The sequence below is a fragment of the Mobula hypostoma genome, chromosome 26 (assembly GCF_963921235.1).
Source record: "Mobula hypostoma chromosome 26, sMobHyp1.1, whole genome shotgun sequence".
Lineage (NCBI taxonomy): Eukaryota > Metazoa > Chordata > Chondrichthyes > Myliobatiformes > Myliobatidae > Mobula > Mobula hypostoma.
Window position 1 is genome coordinate 5,690,897 of NC_086122.1, and position 23,397 is coordinate 5,714,293.

General features: G+C 49.0%; 1 protein-coding gene across 5 annotated transcripts in view; it reads right to left on the reverse strand.

The window, feature by feature from the left end:
• rims3 (regulating synaptic membrane exocytosis 3) overlaps nucleotides 1–23,397 on the reverse strand; it is a 320,769-nt gene that overhangs the window by 236,487 nt on the left and 60,885 nt on the right. Inside the window, exon 1 of one of the 5 annotated variants that reach the window (XM_063033772.1) lies at nucleotides 1,187–1,331. The exons of 2 other annotated variants lie outside the window; for them this stretch is intronic. The gene's annotated coding sequence lies outside the window, so the exon portion shown is untranslated. 2 more of the 5 variants (XM_063033770.1, XM_063033773.1) reach the window with 2 other exon arrangements.

Genomic DNA, 23,397 nt, shown 5'->3' on the forward strand with positions numbered 1-23,397 from the left:
CTTCAAATTTGACCTTGCAAAATGAACTCCTTCACACTTATCTGGGTTGAACTCCGTCTGCTCTTAAAAGTGTCATTTCACATTTCCCATTGCACCCCCCAGCTGCCAAGCATGCCCGTCCCAACAGTCAGCCTCGTGTCTCTCCTCAGCTCCTTCTCTCCCTCGCCTCACCCCAATTCCCTCACTCTCGCCCATCACTCCAGCCGCTCTCCCGATCAATAACAACATCCGGAGAAAGCTGCAGGTAAGTCAGTGGCGGCCCAACAGGACCGCTGGTTAAGCGGCTTCTTCACAGCCCTGGGGCCGTGGATTCAATCTTGTCCGCCGCTGCTAACTATGTGGGGTTTGCGCGTTAATTGTCTACGTGTTAATTGGAAGCTGTAGATTACTCCATGATGTGGAGGTGAGGAAGATTGATGGGGTTCGTGTAAAAGGGCCAGGATTGTTTGAAGGACCGGTGACTATAACTCTACGAAATGGTTCGCACCGTCCTGAAAAAAGGACAACTGAGGAGATGGGCGAAGACGCTGTGAGGAGAGCCGACGCCCTGTTTACAAACACATCGCTCCCTCCCACCACACACGTCTCCACAAATTTCCGCCCGCTGCCTATTCCAGGAGCCTCCGCCCATCACGGTCACCGTCCCGCAACCCGCTTCACAAGTTGCGGACGCCCCGGGATTTGGCGTATTCCCCTGGGACGGAGCGAGGACTGGGGGGAGAGCGAGGGAGTGCCCGGCGTCTCTGCAGCACGCCTTACCGGGGAGGTCTGCCGGCGCTGTTAACCCGCGTTTCAAAGGGGGAAAATGCAAATTTCGCCTAAAACCTAAAAACCACGGGCTGCAAATGGCCCGCGCATTGAATAAACTCACTGATAGCGTGGTCCCGAGAGGGAAGGGATCGGCTTCCACCACCGCCCCCCCAACCCTCCGCCCAGCGGGCGTAAAGGCACTTCCCCACCCTCCCCCACCCCCCGCACTGTGGGGTGGGTTGGGTGGGGTTGCCGGTGGCTGCTCACCCTGAGCCCGGCCGTCCGGTCCACCGGGGCAGAGGCTGCTTCAGGCACGACGGGGTCCCGCGGTCGCGGCCGCGGCCATCCTCTCTCCGGCTTGCTCCGGGGCTTCGCCTGCTCTCGCTGTCTACACTGGAGGATGGAGAGCGACCCTAACGTCACCATGGTAACCTACCTGACCCACTTATCCGAACCGACAGTCGCACCACAGCCTCCGACAGCCGCCGCTGTTCAGCATCGCTGGGTTTAAAAATAAAATCGACCCACAGCCATGGAAAGACACGCACGCCAGGCTCGGCAGCGGGTACACAGAACAAAAGCAGTTATTAACATGTAGAAAGTACCCAACAAAACGGGATAAAAATGTCTCTCTAATTGCTTCTCTATTTAGTGCAGGAATAAATTAACCCCCTCCCCTTGGCTGAGAGGGTGTGTTTTTCGAATGGGTCTAGGATAGTGTAAATACAGAATAATTATGTAGCCTGAGCAATTAATTATTAGTTGCAGCCAGACGTGCTGTGCTATTTTCCGATGAGATGTTTTTCTAGTGGCAGGCGGGGTGATGAACTGGCCAGTGTGCTGTTTGCAATGGTCTCCTACCCCGTCCCCCTCACCCAGCCACTCCTGCTGGGCTGGTTCCACGGGTGACATCCCGTCCCACCACCTTGTCCAAGCGGGAACCCTCTGTACTTCGGCTGCTCCGGGTCTGACCTTTGTCCTGGCCACTTTGACTTCCGCTCCCCTTTCGGGTCCGGCCCCACTTTCATTTGGGAGAGGTGGTTTCGAGTTACCTCTCACCCCAGCGTCGGCTTGGCCGGAGCGTCCCATCCACAACTGAGCGGACATCACCGCTCCGGGTTCAGGCCAGCGAGACGAGGCTCTAACGCCAAAGGGAGCAGGCTCTCCCTTCGTTCTAATGTGGCATCTGGGTTGAGTGTAACGCTGCTGCTCAGAGAGGGGAGGCTGGGGACTTCATTGCAGCACCTCCTGCTCGGGGGCGTGGGGGTGCCATTCTCCCCAGTCTGGACAGCGTACTAGCAAAGCCAGAACGCCCAGCTACTGAGCCCCCCGGTGAATGGGCATCCCTACCACGAGACTGTCACTCAGTGACCAGCAAAACAACCCTGCTATATTGTGAACTTGGTTTTAGCAAACTACACGGTTATTCACTCACAAAATACGAACAGCAGGGTTTTACAAGACTGTTAAACAATTTCAAATTAAAATATGGTCACTACTAAATATAAAATACTTAATTCCCCCCCCCCCCCGGGGGGCACGAATTCAGGAAATTCCCCACTACACCCACAGTGACAACATGCTCCCTCTATAAGCTCACCTGGGTATGAAAGTAACCCCATGCGAGTGTCAGTTGTGCAGAGCACTTGACTGGACCTGTCACTGGCTGTCTTGGCAAGGCCCAGGAGCAGAACACTGTGATTGACCCAGCCTTCCACCCCCCACCCCCCAGTACTGGGTGACCATATATCACGAGCGCAAGGCTGAAGTGTAATCAGAACTTGAAGAACAGCCCCTTCAGATATTCAAACCTTTCACATTCCATACAAACATGGTTCAATAACTCCAACCTTAACAAGAACCCGTCCAACCTCTGAGCTTGACCCAATGTTGTTCGGACTTCGTCAAAGCTAGTGGTTTTAAACACACTGCATGAACAGTCTGCCTTACAATGATAATTGCACTGGGTGTCAGTTGATCTCTCAGCTTCCATCAGCCTTTCCGGAAATCCCTTGGCACCTGAAGCTTAGGATCAGTCTGCTCGTCATCTTAAACTCTGCGTACTTTTTGAACCTGTTTGCCATGATGGGATGTCCAAAACTGTAATTAATACTCTGGGGTCAACCACACCAGAGCCACATGTGTAGATATTGATCAGTACGGACCTGTCAGGCTGAGTGAATCCTTCCTGAGCATGAAATCCTGTGCTGAACTTGACTTCTTAATGCAGAGAACCATAGATTGCCCTAGAGCACTGAATTTCATCTGACATCTCTGTCTGTGCAGAGAGGTGGGTCTTGGCAGATGGGACATTGTCCATGTCTTTTATCCAGGATCTTGCCTTGAACCTTTAATATCCGAAGTTGGTGTTGCAATGGTGTTAGGGTGAAGGATCGTAGAGGACTTCTGTTTTCAGATGTTAAGTGTAAGATGAATAAAGTGGGGGGGGGGAGCTAGGGTCTGGAACGTTGTGTAAAATGAACATTTATAGATTAGCTCCACTCTCACGAGATGCTGCATTACCACAAGAAAGCTGGTGTAAATTGTCAGATCAATGACAGCCTTGGTTGACACCATTCTGTATTAAGGCTGTACCCATTGGTGCTGTGCCACAGTGACCACTGCCCTCTCATATTGACTGCCTACCACATTGGACAGTATGTCCAGTCCACTGGTGATTATACTGTATCTGCATCAATTAAGATGCTCAAAAATGTAAGAGGTTGCAGAGAGTACTACATACAGCCCAATACATCATTGGTATGTCATTCTCCACCATTGGGAGTATCTACATAAGACCTGGCTCAAGAAGGCAACATCTGTCATCAAAGGTGTCCACCATCTGGGCCATGCACAGCTACCTTCAACCATTTGGTTTCTGAGCAACGGACACAACACTGATCAATACACTTTAGCAACACTGACCACTTTGATTACTTTGTATTAAAATAAATTTATATGTTTGTTCTCAATGTTTTCTTTCTTGAAAAAATGTGTTTATGTTTTTCTTGTGAATGTTGCTTATATAATGCCACATGCCTGTGATGCTGCGGCAAGTTTTTCATCGCACCTTGTGCATATGACAGTAAACTTGGCTTTGACTTTGATTTTGACTCTTTCCTCCTTTAAATGCTCCAAGCCACTGAAAGGATAGATGAACCAAAGTTAGTCTCTTCCAGGCCAACATCTCCATGACTCTACAGACATTTCTCAAATACTTAGAATCTGAAACAAACACTGTCTCTGTCAAGTTGAGGCATTAGCAGATTGCAGGAAGAAAAAAATCAAAGCTTCCTTCAAAGATAAAAGCCTGAAGGTCGATCGGAAGTCTAAGCCCAATGGCTGAAGCCCTGGATCTACGAGGCTGAGAGTCCACTGAGGGTCAGAGGCCCTTTGTCTGCGAGTTTATGCGTCCACTAGAGGCTAGAGACAAGGATGCCTATCCTGTGCTTGAATGAGTGAGTGGGGCAGGAAGGAAGGGGGCTTGTTTTGTTGCTTGTTTTGTTCTGTGTTGTTCTGCCAAGCATGATGGGCATGCTGTGTTGGTGCTGGAGTGTGTGGTGACGCTTGTGGGCTGTCCCCAGCACATACTCAGGTTCTACTGGTTGTTAACACAAATGAAACATTTCAGCATTTTAGTTGCACATGTAATAAGTACGTGAGTCGGGATCTGAATCTGAAAGTTTTGAAAATTCCCACTGACATGTAAAAATCCTTGGTCCTTGCTGTCTCAAACTGAAGCCGAATGACATCAAGACGCTCAGGAGCACAGAGCACAGGAAAAAACCTATCAAAGTGGCAGGCGGGACTACCAAAATACCCCGGGCCACCAGGTAAACAGCTTAGCCCTCACTTGTGGCAGAGTCTATGATTCCCACTGACCACATGAATCATCTCAGAGCCCACAGACCTGGAGGTCACCTTTAGTCCCAAGAGACTGACGCAGGGGAAGAAGTGAATATAGTTACTTCAGTGGATTCTCAACAGAGTGTTGCTTCTGTCGGATATTTTCACTCTTCATTTCTCTCGTTTCTAGGTCATTGCAACTTCAGTGTGGGGAACATCCATGAAACATAATCAGGGACAGAATTAGCAGTAACTTGGACAAGTGTGGATTGATTAGGTGAAGCCAGCACAGATTTGTTCAAGTAAAATCACTTCTAGCTATCTTAATGCAGTTTTTTTATTGATGTGAGAGAGAGTTGATATGGAAAATATAGACAATGTGCCAAGTGTGGTCTTCCAAGTGGTGTCCGATAAGGTGTACAGCTTGTCATCATGGTTGAAGGCTGTGGAATAGAAGTGTCTAGACCAGCATAGGTTGACAACTAGCCAAGGAGCTGGAGAGTACAGAGACGCTCTGCTGTAATTCAATACTAAAGTGGAATTCCCCAGGGAGCAAGGAAGGAGGCCATTTGGGCCATCAGTTTCCTGCTATCTTCCAGAGAGCAGTCCCATTTCTCTTTTTCTTATGTTCCTAAACTTTTCCAATGAATTTTGTCTCACTCATGCCCACAGCTTCTCATTGGTTCTCTCAGCTGTAAACCTACACTACTGTGTAAGTTCAGCAGCCAATAAACCTACCAGTATGTCTTTCAAATATGGGGGGGAAAGTGGAAAACTGAGCATCAGTGGGAGGAAACACTTAGCACCCGAGTCCAGCGTCAATCTGAACCGTGGACAGGTTGAGGAAGCAGTACCAGCTGCTACACCACTGACACTCAGTGATTTGGAGAGATGTAGTGGTCAAAAACCGTACACTTAGTGAGGGGACCGTCAATAAACATCGAGGCAATGTAGACACCGGTGCAAATGGGTCAATGAAACTTCCAACCTTATTGTCAAGCCCGCAGACAAAGGGGGTGCTGTTGTAATTGGTGGACTGACCTCTACCTCGCTGAGGCCAGGTGGCAACTCTCAGACCCCTCCTCGTACCTACCACTTGAAGAGGACCTCACTCTGGACCATCGGAAAACTCTCTCCAACACTATAACTGATCTCATCAAATCTGGAAAACTTCCATCCACTGCCACCAAGGCCATAGTTCCCTTACTCCACACCTCAGAAGAAAGGAAATTATAGGCAAGTTAGTCTGACCTCAGTGGTTGGAAAGGTGTTGGAGTCGATTCTTAAAGATGTGGTTTTGTGATATTTGGAGGCACAAGATAAAATAGGCTGTAATCAGCATGGTTTCCCTAAGGGAAAATCTTGCCTGGCAAATCTGTTGGAAGAAATAACAAGCAGGATAGACAAAGAAGAATCAATGGATGTTGTGTACTTGGATTTCCAGAAGGGCATTGACAAGGTGCCACACCTTAACTCTTAACAGGTTAAGAGCCTGTGGTATTACAGGAAAAATGCTAGCATGGATAGAGCATTGGCTGACTTTCAAGAAGCAAAGAGTGGAAATAAAGGAAGCCTTTTCTGGTCAGCTGCTGGTGACTAGCAGTGTTCCACAGGGCTCTGTGTTGAGCCTGCTTCTTTTTACATTATATGTCAATGAGTTGAATGACAGAATTGATGGCCTTTTGGCCACGTTTGCAGATGATACAAAGATAGCTGGAGGAGCAGGTAATGTTGAGGAAGCAGAGAGGCTATAGAAGGTCTTGGACAAATTAGGAGAATATGCAAAGAAGTGGCAGATGGGATACAGTGTTGGGAAGTGTAGGGTCATGTATCTTTGCAGAAGAAATAAAACCACAGACTATTTTTCAAATGGAGAGAAAATTTAAAGGAAACTGATATGCAAAGGGATTTGGGAGTCCTTGTGCAGGATTCCTTAAAGGTTAATTTGCAGGTTGAGTCTGTGGGGAGGAAGGCAAATAGGAAAGCATTCATTTCAAGAGGACTAGAATATAAAAGCAAGGAAGTAATGTTGAGGCTTTATAAGGCGCTGGTGAGACCTGACTTGGAGTATTGTGAGCAGTTTTGGGCCCCTTATCAATGAAAGGCTGTGCTGACATTGAAGAGGGTTCAAAGGAGGTTCACAAAAGTGATTCCAGAATTGAAAAGCTTATCATATGAGGAGTGTTTGATGCTTTGGACCTGTACTCACTGGAATTCAGATTAGGTTTCTCATTGAAACTTATTGAATATTGAAAGGCCACGACAGAGTGGATGTTGAGAGGATGTTTCTTATGGTGGGGGAGTAGAATGGAGCTGCGGAGGAATTTCTTCAGCTAGAGAATGATATTCATTGCTACTGGCAGCTGTGGAGTCCAAATCTTGTATTTAAGGCAGAGGTTGGTAGATTCTTGATTAGTCACGGCATGAGGGGTTACAAGGAGATTGAAGCTGAGAGGAAAATTAGATCAGCCATGATGAAATGGTGGAGCAAACTTGATGGGCCAAATAGGCTAATTCTGCTCGTATATCTTATATCTTATGATCTTGTATTCTGTCTGACTAAACTCCAACCTGATGGCGTGAATGTTGATTCCCCTTTCTTGTCAAAAAATTTCCCTCCCCCTCCCCTCTTCTTCTATTCCCCACTCTGGCCTCTTACCTCTTCTCACCTGTCTATCACCTCCCCCTGGGTTCCCTCCCCCTTCCCTTTCTCCAGCGGTCCACTCTCCTCTCCCATCCTCTCCAGCCCTTTACCTTTCCTATCCACTTGGTTTCATCTACCACCTTCTAGCTATCCTCCTTCCCCCCCCCCCCCACCACCTTTCTTATTCTGGAATCTTCCCGTTTCCTTTCCAGTGATGAAGAAGGGTCGGGACCCAAAACATTGACTGCTCCATAGACGCTGCCTGACCTGCTGAGTTCCTCCAGTACGTTGAACGTGTTGCTTTGGATTTCGAGCATCTTCAGCATTTCCTTGTGCCAATTGAACTTAATCCTGAGAAATATGATGTGGTGCACTAAGGAGGACAAAATGAGAAGAGCCAAAGTAAATGAGAGGAGACGATACCAAGAGAGGTACAAGCACAGAGATGCGCACAGTTCACTGGAAGAGGTAGAGCAAGCAGAGGAGGTGGTTAAAAAGACTGTGGGGTCCTCAACAATATAAATAGAGGCACAGAGAACAAGAGCACGGAAGACATAAAGACCATTGGAATAGAATGGGTTTCACCAGAGGGGAAGGTGGGTCAGTGGGTGGGTTTGTGCATTAGTGGCTGAAGGTGTGGGTCAGTGGGTGGGCATAGGTCGTTAAGTGAGGTCAGTAGGTGGAGGTCAATGGGTGAGCATCTCTTCACTAGATGAGTATGAGGTCAGTTGCTGATTCCTAGATACCACAGTCCAGACCTTGAAAAGGTCCCACTGGACCACAGCCAACAGGTGGGAACAATGGACTAGAAACACATACAATATGTGAAATAGAATTTATTGTGCGCCTGAAGAGGGGTGTGATAGGACACCTATTAAATTTATGGAATTGTTGTAATGGGTAACGAAGAGAATCAATGAGGTCATGTGTTTTACCTAGACTGTAGTAAGGCCTTTGACAAGGTTCCAAACTGTGGCGTTAATTTAAAACTTTGGTGCCCAGGGAACCCAGGGCAAGTTTGTACACTGGATCAAACACTGGCTTGAAAATAGGAGACAGAGTGTGATGGTGGAGGGTTGCTTTTGTGATTAGATGCCTGTGCTTGTGGTGTCCCACAGTGTCTGATGATCACCACACTGATCCACAGCCTCATACACCAACACCTTTACCCAGTAACCCAACCCCTCACTCACTGACCACACCCTCACCCACTGACCACACCCTTACCCACTGACCACACTCTCACCCACTGACCACACTCTCACACACTGACCACACCCTTACCCACTGACCACACCCTCACCCACTGACCACACTCTCACCCACTGACAACATTCTCACACACCGACCACACCCTTACCCACTGACAACATTCTCACACACCGACCACACCCTTACCCACTGACCACACCCTCACCCACTGACCACACTCTCACTCACTGACCACACCCTTACCCACTGACCACACTCTCACCCGCTAACCCACCCCCTCACCCACTGACCACACCCTTACCCAGTGACCACACTCTCACTCAGTAACCCACCCCCTCACCCACTGACCACACTCTCACCCGCTAACCCACCCCCTCACCCACTGACCAGACACTCACCCACTGACCACACCCTTACCCACTGACCACACTCTCACCCACTAACCCACCCCCTCACCCACTGACCACACCCTTACCCACTGACCACACTCTCACCCACTGACCACACCCTTACCCACTGACCACACTCTCACCTACTAACCCACACCCTCACACAGTAACCCACCCCTCATCCACTGATCACACCCTCACCCACTGACCACACTCTCACCCGCTAACCCACCCCCCATCCACTGACCACACACCCACCCACTGACCACACCCTCACACACTGACCACACCCTCACCCACTGACTACACCCTCACACACTGACCACACTCTCACCCACTGACCACACCCTTACACGCTGACCACACCCTCACACACTGAGCACACTATCACCCACTGACCACACACTCATTCACTGACCACACTCTCACACACTGACCACACTCTCACTGACCACACCCTTACCCACTGACCACACTTTCACCTACTAACCCATACCCTCACACAGTAACCCACCCCTCATCCACTGACCACCCCTTCACACACTGACCACACTCTCACTCACTGACCACACCCTTACCCACTGACAACACTCTCACATACCGACCACACCCTCACCCACTGACCACACCCTTACCCACTGACCACACTCTCACCTACTAACCCACACCATCACACAGTAACCCACCCCTATTCCACTAACCACACTCTCACTCACTGACCACACCCTTACCCACCAACCACACCCTCACACACTGACCACACCCTCACACACTGACCACACTCTCACCCACTGACCACACTCTCACCTACTAACCCACACCCTCACACAGTAACCCACCCCACATCCACTGACCACCCCTTCACACACTGACCACACTCTCACTCATTGACCACACCCTTACCCACTGACCACACTCTCACCTACTAACCCACTGACCACACTCTCACCTACTAACCCACACCCTCACACTGTAACCCACCCCTCATCCACTGACCACACCCTCACACACTGAACACACCCTCACTAACTGACCACATTCTCACCTGCTAACCACACCCTCACCCACTGACCACCCTCTCACCCACTGACCACACCCTCACACACTGACCACACCCTCACACACTGAATACACCCTCACACACTGACCACACTCTCACTCACTGACCAGACCCTTACCCACTGACCAGACCCTTACCCACTGACCACACTCTCACCCACTGACCACACCCTCACCCACTGACCACACCCTCACCTACTAACCCACACCCTCACACAGTAACCCATCCCTCATCCACTGACCACACCCTCACCCACTGACCACACTCTCACCCACTAACCCACCCCTCATCCACTGACCACACCCTCACACACCGAACACACCCTCACCCACTGACAACACTCTCACCCACTGACCACACACTCACTCACTGACCACACCCTCACCCACTGACAACACTCTCACCCACTAACCACCCCCTCACACACTGACCACACCCTCACCCAGTAACCCACCCCCTCACCCACTGAACACACCCTCACCCACTGACAACACTCTCACCCACTGACCACACACTCACTCACTGACCACACCCTCACTCAGTAACCCACACCCTCACTCAATGACCACACCCTCACCCACTGACCACCCCCTCACCCACTGACCACACACTCACCCACTGACCACACACTCACTCACTGACCACACCCTCACCCACTGACCACCCCCTCACCCACTGACCACACTTTCACCCTCTAACCCACCCCCTCACCCACTGTCCACACTCTCACCCATTGACCACCCCCTCACCCACTGACCACACCCTCACACACTGAACACACCCTTACCCACTGACCCACCCCTCACACAGTAACCCACCCCCTCACACACTGACCACACCCTCACCCACTGACCACACTTTCACCCGCTAACCCACCCCCTCACCCACTGACCACACCCTCACCCACTGACCCACCCCTCACACAGTAACCCATACCCTCACCCACTGACCACACCCTCACCCACTGACCCACCCCTCACCCAGTAACCCACCCCTTCACTCACTGAACACACCCTCACACACCGACCACACCCTCACCCAGTAACCCACCCCTGCACTCACTGACCCACCCCTCACTCACTGGCCACACCCTCACCCAGTAACCCACCCCTCACTCACAGACCACACCCTCACTCACTGACCTACCCCTCACCCACTGACCACACACTCACCCAGTAACCCACCCCTCACCCAGTAACCCACCCCTCACCCACTGAACACACCATCACCCAGTAACCCACCCCTTCACTCACTGACCACACCCTCACCCACTGACTACACCCTCACCCAGTAACCCACACCCTCACCCACTGACCACACCTCACCCAGTAACCCACCCCTTCACTCACTGACTATACCATCACCCAATAACCCACCCCCTTACCCACTGAACACACCCTCATCCACTGATCACCCCCTCACCCAGTAACCCACCCCTCACTCACTGACCACACCCTCACCCAGTAACCCACCCCTCACTCACTGACCACCCCCTCACCCAGTAACCCACCCCTCACTCACTGACCACACCCTTATCCAGTAACCCACCCCCTCACTCACTGACCACACCCTTACCCAGTAGCCCACCCCTCACTCACTGAACACACCCTCATCCACTGATCACCCCCTCACCCAGTAACCCACCCCTCACTCACTGACCACCCCCTCACCCAGTAACCCACCCCCTCACCCACTGACCACACCTCACCCAGTAACCCACCCCTTCACTCACTGACTATACCATCACCCAATAACCCACCCCCTTACCCACTGAACACACCCTCATCCACTGATCACCCCCTCACCCAGTAACCCACCCCTCACTCACTGACCACACCCTCACCCAGTAACCCACCCCTCACTCACTGACCACACCCTTATCCAGTAACCCACCCCTCACTCACTGACCACACCCTCACCCAGTAACCCACCCCTCACTCACTGACCACACCATCACTTACTGACCCACCCCTCACCCAGTAACCCACCCCTCACTCACTGACCCACCCCTCACACAGTGACCACCCCCTCACACACTGACCACCCCCTCACACACTGACCACACCCTTACACAGACCACACCTTTACCCAATAACCCAACCTCTTACCCACTTACTACACCCTCACTCACTGACTATACCCTTACTCAGTGACGATACCCTCACCCATTAAATCTCACCCACACACTTGAGGATGTTCTGTTTAAAAATATACAGTATTTGAATTATGTTCTTCTGGATAGGAGAGGCATCACCGGTCAGTTCACAGAGGACATTAAGAATCGTGGAGTTATTGATTGTGTGGCAGGAAGTTTTAATCTCTAGAAAGATAATGAGCTGTTGAAGGAATAGTCTGGAAAAGGGCAGACGAAGGATAATCCAGACATATGTGAAGTAATACATTTTGGAGTACAAATTAGACTGGGATATGAGTGGTAAGGAGTTAGTGAGTTTTGAGGCACAGAAGGTTATATCTATAGATCTTTGAAGGAGGCAGCACAGTAGATACCATGTTCAGGATAGAAGTAATGATGGTCTGAAACATGTTTATTCAAACTTGGTCAGACTTTAGCTGGAGTACTATATTTGGTTCCGATCTCTAATGTACATGGAGATTGTGATAGCGCTGGAGAAGGGGCAGAGGAGCTTCACCACGAGGGATGGGGTGTCTCAGTTATGAGCTGAGACTGAGTTAGTTCTCCTTGGAGTGGACAAGGATAAGTGGGCACGTGATCGAGATGTATACGATGTTCATATTAGCATAGATAGGGTAGACCACTGGAAATATTTCCTCCTATCAGGGGGAGATGAAAATAGAGGACATTGATTTAGAGAGATTTGGGGGGTGGGGCGGTACCTTCTTTACCCAGAGAGTCGCAAGTTCCTGGAATGCACAGTCTGAGAGCACGGTAGAAGCAGGGTCTCTGACAGGTGATGGCATTTAAGAGATGTCTCGATGAGCACTTGGACTTCTTACGCATCGAAGTGCTGGGAGATGGGATTTATGCAGCAGGGTTGGCAGGGATGAGTTGGGCTGAATGGTCTGCCTCTGTGCTATGTATGATGATTCTAACCGAAGGTGACGTGATCAGTATGTGTGCCTGTACTGGAACGTGTTGCAGATTGGACTCAGATTCAGATTTATTTAACACGTGTACATCAAAAAATACAGTAAAATGTGTTGTTTGTGTTAACAACCATCATACCTGAGAATGTGCTGGGGGCAGCCCGCAAGTGTCACCACACATTCCAGCACCAGCGTAGCAAGCCCACGATGGTCAGCAAAACAACAGGAACAGCATCCACAGGAACAGAACAACAACAAAACAAGCCCCTTTCAATGTCCCATCCACCCTCAGGCAGCTCCTGGTTCTTGGCCACAGACTCTCGCGCTCGCAAACACTGTGCTTCCAATCCACAGTCCCTGGCCTGGACTCGCAGACTCAACTTTCAGACCTCTATCTCTGGACTTGCTGACTTCCATCTTCAAGTCTGCCATCAGCCAGGATGTGCAATTGAAATATACACCACTTCCCATTCAAATGGAAAAAAAACAGAGAGGACATCTCAGGAGGGTAGACTCTGCAGGTGTGGAGGATATAAACTGTTGGCTTGCTGTTGGAGGTAGATAGGCAGAGTTACCTCTCATGGTTAGGGGGCCTGTGGTTGCCAGTGATGGCTGAGTACCTGGCTAGGTATACAAGGCCAGACGGAGGACAGAGTACACAAGGCCAAATGGACTACCTGGCCAAGTACTGAAAACCGGACGGAGTACCTGTTCGAGTACTGAAAACCGGACGGAGTACCTGTTTGAGTACTGAAGACCCGACAGAGTACTGGCCGAGTACTGAAGACCAGACAGAGTACCTGTTAGAGTACTGATGACCAGAAAGAGTACCTGGCCGAGTACTGAAGACCGGACAGAGTACCTGGCCGAGTACTGAAGACCAGACAGAGTACCTGGCCGAGTACTGAAGACCGGACGGAGTACCTGGCCGAGTACTGAAGACCAGACAGAGTACTGGCCGAGTACTGAAGACCAGAAGGTGTACCTGGCCGAGAACAGAAGACCAGGCGAAGGACCTGGCCGAGTACTGAAGACCAGTCAGAGTACCTGGCCATACTGAAGACCAAACGGAGTACCTGGCCGAGTACTGAAGACCAGACAGAGTACTGGCCGAGTACTGAAGACCAGAAGGTGTACCTGGCCGAGAACAGAAGACCAGACGAAGGACCTGGCCGAGTACTGAAGACCAGAAGGTGTACCTGGCCGAGAACAGAAGACCAGACGAAGGACCTGGCCGAGTACTGAAGACCAGAAGGTGTACCTGGCCGAGAACAGAAGACCAGACAGAGTACCTGGCCGAGAACAGAAGACCAGACAGAGTACCTGGCCGAGTACTGAAAACTGGATGGAGTACCTGGCCGGGTACTGAAGACCGGACGGAGTACCTGGCTGAGTACTGAAGACCGGATGGAGTACTGGCCGAGTACTGAAAACCAGACGGAGTACCTGTTCGAGTACTGAAGACCAGACTGAGTACCTGGCTGAGTACTGCAGACCAGACAGAGTACTGGCCGAGTACTGAAGACCAGACAGAGTACTGGCCGAGCACTGAAGACCGGACAGAGTACCTGGCCGAGTACTGAAGACCAGACAGAGTACCTGGCCGAGTACTGAAGACCAGAAGGTGTACCTGGCCGAGAACAGAAGACCAGGCGAAGGACCTGGCCAAGTACTGAAGACCAGTCAGAGTACCTGGCCATACTGAAGACCAAACGGAGTACCTGGCCGAGTACTGAAGACCAGACAGAGTACCTGGCCCAGTACTGAAGACCAGACGGAGTACTGGCCGAGCACTGAAGACCGGACGGAGTACCTGGCCGAGTACTGAAGACCAGACAGAGTACCTGGCCGAGTACTGAAGACCAGACAGAGTACCTGGCCGAGTACTGAAGACCGGACGGAGTAGCTGGCCGAGTACTGAAGACCAGACGGAGTACCTGTCCGAGTACTGAAGACCGGACAGAGTACCTGGCCGAGTACTGAAGACCGCACGGAGTACCTGGCCGAGTACTGAAGACCGGACAGAGTACCTGGCCGAGTACTGGAGACCAGACAGAGTACTGGCCAAGAACTGAAGACCAGACAGAATACCTGGCTGAGTACTGAAGACCGGACAGAGTACCTGGCCGAGTACTGAAGACCGGATGGAGTACTGGCCGAGTACTGAAAACCGGACGGAGTACCTGTTCGAGTACTGAAGACCAGACTGAGTACCTGGCTGAGTACTGCAGACCAGACAGAGTACTGGCCGAGTACTGAAGACCAGACAGAGTACTGGCCGAGCACTGAAGACCAGACAGAGTACCTGGCCGAGTACTGAAGACCAGACAGAGTACCTGGCCGTACTGAAGACCGGACAGAGTACCTGGCCGAGTACTGAAGACTGGACGGAGTACCTGTTCGAGTACTGAAGACCAGACTGAGTACCTGGCCGAGCACTGAAGACCAGAGGGAGTACTGGCCGAGTACTGAAGACCAGACAGAGTACTGGCTGAGTACAGAAGACCAGATGGAGTACCTGGCCAAGTACTGAAGACCCGACAGAGTACCTGTTCGAGTACTGAAGACCGGATGGAGTACTGGCCGAGTACTGAAGACCGGACGGAGTAGCTGGCCGAGTACTGAAGACCAGACAGAGTACCTGGCCGAGTACTGAAGACCGGACAGAGTAGCTGGCCGAGTACTGAAGACCGGACAGAGTACCTGGCCGAGTACTGAAGACCAGACAGAGTACTGACCGAGTACTGAAGACCAGACAGAGTACCTGGCCGAGTACTGAAGACCGGACAGAGTAGCTGGCCGAGTACTGAAGACCGGATGGAGTACCTGGCCGAGTACTGAAGACCAGACAGAGTACTGACCGAGTACTGAAGACCAGACGGAGTACCTGGCCGAGAACCGAAGACCAGACGGAGTACCTGGCCGAGTACTGAAGACCAGACAGAGTACTGGCCGAGTACTGAGACCAGACAGAGTACCGGCCGAGTACTGAAGACCAGACCCCGTACCTGGCCGAGAACTGAAGACCAGACGGAGTACGTGGCCGAGTACTGAAGACCAGACAGAGTACCTGGCCGAGTACTGAAGACCGGACGGAGTACCTGGCCGAGTACTGAAGACCGGACGGAGTACCTGGCCGAGTACTGAAGACCAGACGGAGTACCTGGCCATACTGAAGACCAGACGGAGTACCTGGCCGAGTACTGAAGACCAGACAGAGTACTGGCTGAGTACTGAAGACCAGACAGAGTACCTGGCCGAGTACTGAAAACCAGACCGAGTACCTGGCCGAGTACTGAAGACCAGACGGAGTACTGGCCAATCACTGAAGACCGGATGGAGTACCTGGCCGAGAACAGAAGACAAGCCAGAGTACTGGCCAAGCACTGAAGACCAGACTGAGTACCTGGCCGAGCACTGAAGACCAGAGGGAGTACTGGCCGAGTACTGAAGACCAGACAGAGTACTGGCCGAGTACTGAAGACCAGATGGAGTACCTGGCCAAGAGCTGAAGACCAGATGGAGTACCTGGCGGAGTACTGAAGACCGGACAGAGTACCTGGCCGAGTACTGAAGTCCAGATGGAGTACCTGGCTGAGTACTGAAGACCGGACAGAGTACCTGTTCGAGTACTGAAGACCCGACAGAGTACCTGTTCGAGTAGTGAAGACCGGACGGAGTACCTGTTTGAGTACTGAAGACCGGACGGAATACCTGGCCGAGTACTGAAGATCGGATGGAGTACCTGGCCGAGTACTGAAGACCAGACGGAGTACCTGTTCGAGTACTGAAGACCGGACGGATTACCTGTTTGAGTACTGAAGACCCGACAAAGTACCTGCTTCCTTTGACCATCAAAACATAGAGGAATCTTCACAAACTCTCGCAGCCTTCAATGACCCTGTGATTTCAGTCTCTGAGGCCTACATGGGAGCATCCTTCTAGAGGGTGAACCCGTGGAAATCACCTGGCCTAGAAGTGGTACCTGTATATGTACTAAAGTCCTGTGGTGCTTAACTGGCTGAAGTATCCACCAGTATCTTTAACATCTCACTTTGTCTGTCTGAGGTACCTACCTACCTCAAGCAGTCTTCAGTTAGTCCGGTAAGAAGAATGTGGTAACTGCCTCATGACTATCGTCCAGTAGCATTTACATCCACAGTGATGCGGTGTTTTGAGAGGTTGGTAATGAAACATATCACCTTCTGCCTGAGAGGCGACTTGGATTTGCAAAAATTTGCCTGCCAGCACAACAGGTTCACAGCAGATGCCATTACATTGGCTCTTCACTCAACCCTGGAACATTTGGACAGCAATGATGCATAATTCAGGATGCTCTTTATTGACTACAGCTTGGCATTCAGTAATATCATCTCCTTGATATATGCTCCAAGAACTTAGTCAATACTTCCTTGTGCAAATGGATCCTTGACTTCCTCACTTGCAAACCCCAGTCCGTTCAGATTGACAGGAACATCTCCATCAGCACAGTAAGGCTATGTACTTAGACCCCTGCTCTACTCGCTTTACACTTGTATCTCTGCGGCTTAGCACAGCTCCAATACCATGCAAAAGTTTACTGATGACTCCACGGCCATAAGCTGAATCGAAGGTGGTGAAGAATCAGCATACAGGAAGGAGAGTGGAAATCTTGCTGAGTGGTGTCACCACAACAACTCCTCACTCAGTGTCAGCAAAGCCAAGGAGCTGGTTATTGACGACAGGAAGAAGAAATCAGAGGTTTATGAACTAGTCCTCATCCAGGGATCAGAAGTGGAGAAGGTCAGCAACTTTCAATTAGTTTTATTCTTTGAGAGAATCTGTCCTGGGCCCAACATGATGAAGAAAGCACAGCAATGCCTCTACTTCCTTGAAAGTTTGCGAAGGCTCAGCTTGCGATCTAAAACTTTGACAAACTTCTATAGAGTATATAGTCTGGTTGCATCACGGCCTGGTATGGAAACACCATTGCCCTTAAGTGGAAGATCCTACAAACAGTAATGGACATAGGCCAGTCCATTACAGGCAAAGTCTTCCCCGCCATTGAGCACATCTACATGGGATGCTGTCGCAGGAAAGCAGTGTCCATCATCAGGGACCCCCACCACCCAGGACATGCTCTCTTCTTATTGCTGCCATCAGGAAGAAGGTACAGGAGCCTCAGGACCCACACCACCAGGTCCACCAGATTCAAGATCAGTTATTATGCCTCAACCAGAAGGGATAAATTCACTCAACTGCACTTGCTCCATCACTGAACTGTTCCCACAACCTACAGACTCACCTTCACTGGCTCTTCAGCTCATATTCTTGATATTTATTGCTTATCTATTTAATATTATTATTTCTATTTTTCTTTTGTCTTTACAGCTTGCTGTCTTTTGCACATTGGTTGTTTGCCTGCCCTGTTGGATGTGGTTTTTCATTGATGCTGTTACGTTTCTTGAATTTACTGAGTATGCCCACAAGAAAATGTATCTCAGGGTTGAATACGGTGACATATATATACTTCGACAATAAACTTGCTTTGTACTTTGGTATTGTATTTGGTGATATGCTGAAAAATGCATAGCTGTGACTCCTACAGTAGATAGCAAGTTTTAGCAGGATGTGTTAAATTAGTGCTACTGTAAGTGTTCGGCAAGTATAAAATATGATATATTTGTAGTTATTTATAACTGAGTTGATAATTGTTTTTCAGGATGTGAGATTAGTTAAGCACGAAGCTTTTTTTGGAGAAGTGATTTATAAGAATTGTCTCTACCTGGAATGGTACCATGGGGATGTTCAGTTTACAATAGAGTTCGTAGTCGAAAGAATGTATATGCATGAGTAAGATTCATTTTTGGTTAAATCCAACAGTTTTTTTAAATATACAAAATGTTGGAGGAACTCAGAGGGTCAGGCAGCATCTATGGAGGGAAATGGATAGTTGACATTTTGATGCAGACTGCAATGCAGATGAAGATCTTTTTCACTGTCCATTTCCATCCGTGCATGCTTTTTGTGTTGCTCCAGATTCCAGCATCTGCAGTCTTCTTTGTCAACAGTTTAATATATACAGTATAATTCTGCAAATAATTGAGCATTTAATAAGAATATAAGAAGTAAGAGCAGGAGTAAGCCACCTGGCTTCTCCATTTTATAAGGTCATAGCTGATCTGGCCATGGGCTTGGCTGCGCCTACCTGCCTTTTGCCCATATCTTTCAATTCCCCTACTATCCAAAGATATACCTAACTCTTGTCTCAAATAGGTTTAATCGGGTATCATCTACTCTTCCCTAGGGCAGAGTATTCCATAGATTCTCTACCCTGTGGGAAAAGCAGTTTCTCCTCATCTCTGTACCGAATCCTGACGTCTTGTTTATTCTCACCTACCAGTGAAAACAGCTGGTGCTCCCATCTTATCCCTGTCATAATTTCATACATTTCTATAAGATCCCCACTTATTAATCTGAATTCCAGCAAGTGTTGTCACAGGTGATTCAATCTCTCTTCATAGGCTAACCCCCTCATCTCTGGATACAATCTAGTGAACTTCCTGTGCACTATCTCCAAAGCCTTATATAATCTGTTAATATTGAAAATAAAAATATTTAATGGCACATATATATAAAATTGATGGGGTTTATGTAGGTGTGTAACTTTTTAAAATGGAGGCAGGTAGTATATACAGATCCAAGGGTACCTGTGGGTTCCATGTGGAAAACCTTTGATACATCATTGCTGTTAATTGACCAATATCTGTATCAGCTCTCTCCTGTTATTTTCCTCCTATTGTTTAATTGAACAATATCTATCAGCACTCTCCTGTTATTTCTCTTATTGATCAGTATAGGGACATCAAGCAAAGAAAGTGAAAAAAAAGAAGAAACTGCAGATTCTGGAAATCTGAAATAAAAGCAGAAAATTCGGAAGAACCGCCAAATCAGACAACATGTAAGGAAAGAAAATCTGTTGCATTTCAAAGGTGACAGAAAAAAAAGTAAGTTAATTTTTTGAAGCAGAGAAGGTGGGGAGATGGCAGAAGAAAGCTCATAGGGTAAAAACCAAATGCATTCATGGGACGGTTGGGGTTAGAATATGCTTGTTTTTAATCATTGTCTTACATATCTGATTGAGTTTTTATGAGGAGATAATGGAGACGATTGATGGTAATAGGGCAGGAGATGTTGTCTACCTGCTTTAGTAATTCGCTTGGTAAGATTTCTCATATTCAACTGGTAGAGATTATGTCATATGGCATCCACAGTGAAGGATGGAGACAAGACTGGGGCGGGGGTGGGGGCGGGTGTCATGATAGAGAAGTGTTATTCTGACTGGAAGGTCTGTGACCAGTGGTATTCAGCAAGGATCAGTGCTGAGACCTCTGTTGTGATGTAGATAAATGACCTGGATTATAATGAAGTGGTCTGATTAGCAAGTGGAGAGCATTCTGACAGGCTGCATCACTGTCTGGTATGGCGGGGGGGGTGGCGGTGGCGGGGTGGGTGTCTACTGCACAGGGCTGAAGGAAGCTGCAGAGGTTTGTAAATCTAGTCGGCTCCATCTTGGGCACTAGCCTACAAAGTACCCATGGCATCTTCAGGGAGCAGTGTCTCAGAAAGGCAGCGTCCATTATTAAGGAGCCCAGCACCCAGGGCATGCCCTTTTCTCACTGTTACCATCAGGTAGGAGATACAGAAGCCTGTGCTCAGCGATTCAGGAACAACTTCTTCTCCTCTGCCATCTGATTCCAAAATGGACATAGAATCTTTGGACACTACCTCACTTTTTAAAAAATATACAGTATTTCTGTTTTTGTACGTTTTTTAAAAAATCTATTCAATATAGGTATACTGTAATTGATTTACCTGTTTATTTATTATTATTATTATTTTAATTTTTTTTTCTCTGCTAGATTATGCATTGAATTGCTGCTGCTAAGTTAACAAATATCAGGTCGCATGCCGGTGATAATAAACCTGATTCTGATTCTGAGCACAAAAACTGGTGGAACTGCCGGTAGTGAGGAAGATTGTCAAAGGATTTAGCAGGATATAGACCAGTTGGAAATTTGGGAGGAGAAGCGGTAGATGAAGCTTATTCCAGATATTGAGGTCTTGTGGTTAGGGAGTTCAAATGCAAGAGGAAAGTATGGAGTGAATGACAGCGTCCTTCAGAGCATTGGTGTTCAAAGTTTAAAGTAAGTTTATTATCGAAGGAAGCATACAGTATGTCACCATATATAGGTCGACCACCTCAAATCCGGCAATCAGTAATCCAGTCCCACTGCTGGTTCAGACATCATTTTTGGCAGCCTAATTTCAAATTTGTGAGCACGTGGCCAAGTGGTTAAGGCATTGGACTAGCGACCTGAAGGTCGTTAGTTCGAGCCCCAGCCAAGGGAACGTGTTGTGTCCTTGAGCAAGGCCCCTAATCACACATTGCTCTGCGACGACACTGGTGCCAAGCTGTATGGGTCCTAATGCCCTTCCCTTGGACAACATTGGTGTCGTGGAGAGGGGAGACTTGCAGCATGGGCAACTGCTGGTCTTCCATACAACCTTGCCCAGGCCTGCGCCCTGGAGAGTGAGACTAATGGATGCCTTTATTTAATTTCAAATTTACCGTGTCACCAAGCAAGCCGCCACCATTAGCAGAATCAGCTGTTGACACAGTCTTAAAACGAAGCACGTTGTTCCCCTGTGTTATTCTGCATGTATTTTTAAAACCTGTGCTTATATGGCCCCAGTCACTGAATGAAGAGAGTGCTTCTCGTAGCGTAAAGTGCGAACACCGTACGTTATCTGTACTAGGAAAGGTGGAAGGTCTGAAAAGCCAGACAATGGTGAAGAGCATGTGTGACCCTGTACAACATCAGCTCTCCACAGGTGAGGTGATCGTCAAGTGGGTTTGAATGATTGTTTCATCCTAACTTAACCACCTGTGACTCGGCAAAATCACTGATCCGGCACTGCACAGGTCCCAGTTATTCTGCATTTGTAGTGGGCAATCTGTATATTATCCTGAAGCTCATTTTCTTGCAGGCATTCACAGAAGATACAAAGAAAATGTTTGTGTGTAGATTTTCTTTGTGCGAAAGAAGACAGACTGTGCAAGTACAAAAATTACAAATAATAATAAATTACACTGAGAAGGTGAGTTGCAGGGTCCTTGAAAGTGAGTCCACAGGTTGTAGGACAGTTCAGTGTTGAGGTGAGTGAAGTTATCCATGCTGGTTCAGGAGCCTGATGGTTGGGTAGTAATTGTTCCTGAACCTGGTGGTGTGGGACCTAAGGCACTTGTACCTCCTTCTGCCGGCAGCACTGCGAAGAGTGCATGGCTTGGATGTTGGGCGTCCTTGATGATGGATGCTGATTTCTTGTGGGGGCGCTCCTTGTAGATGTGCTCAGTGGTGGGAAGGGCTTTTCTTGTATCGGACTGAGCTTTATTCAATACTATTCATAGATCTTTCCATTCATGGGCATTGGTGTTTCCATAGTAGGCAGTGATGCAACCAGTCAGGATACTCTCCACTGTGCATCTGTAAAAGTCTGCTGAATTTTTAGATGATATGCCAAACCTGTGCAAACTTCTAAGGAGGTAGAGTCACCTTCTTTGCAATGGCACTTCCATGCTGATCCTCAGAAATGATAATGCCAAAGAATTTAAAGTTACTGACCTTCTCCACCTTCAATCCCCTTATGACGACTGGCTCATGGACCTCTGGTTTCCGCCCCCTGTAGTCAGTAATCAGCTCTTTGGTTGGCTGACACTGAGTGAGATGATAGATGCTGTGGCACCATTCAACAAGATTTTTAGTCTCTCCCCGTATGCTAATTCATCACCACCTTTGAATGGGCCATCAACAGAGGTGTCATTAACAAACTTGAATGTGGCATTGAGGTGTGAATATGATGTACAGAGGAATCTCGAATTGCAAGACCATTGCTCCTTGAAAATGCCAACACAAGTAGATAGGATTCATGGCACTCTATAAGTTAGAGCATTGAGTTTACAGGTCAGGAAATCTTGTTGCAGCTGTAGAAAACTTTGGTTTGGCCACATGTGTCAACCTGTGTGCAGTTCCAGTTGCCACACAATGGCCGATGTTGGCCACTGCTGGAACGAGGTTGAAGCCAACCTGAAGTGGCAGGGCCTGAGCCCGGGCCCAGGAGCAAGGAACGTCCCACTGTTTGGCCGATTTAAGCACTGGGCCAGTTTGAAGAGGCCAGCGTGTCAGGGCCAGAGGAGCAGGCCAGGCCCGTGTTCAGCTCGCCACTTGTGATGTTTGCTTGTCTCTGCGCTGAACCAAGGCAGCGGCCTGCACGTAATTGGCTCCTGGACAGGCTGTAATTGGCCTCGTGGCCGTGAACTCACTTCGGAGAACTTCAGTTACGAATGTTATTTGATTATAATTTTATTGTTTGCTCGATTGGTACTTCAT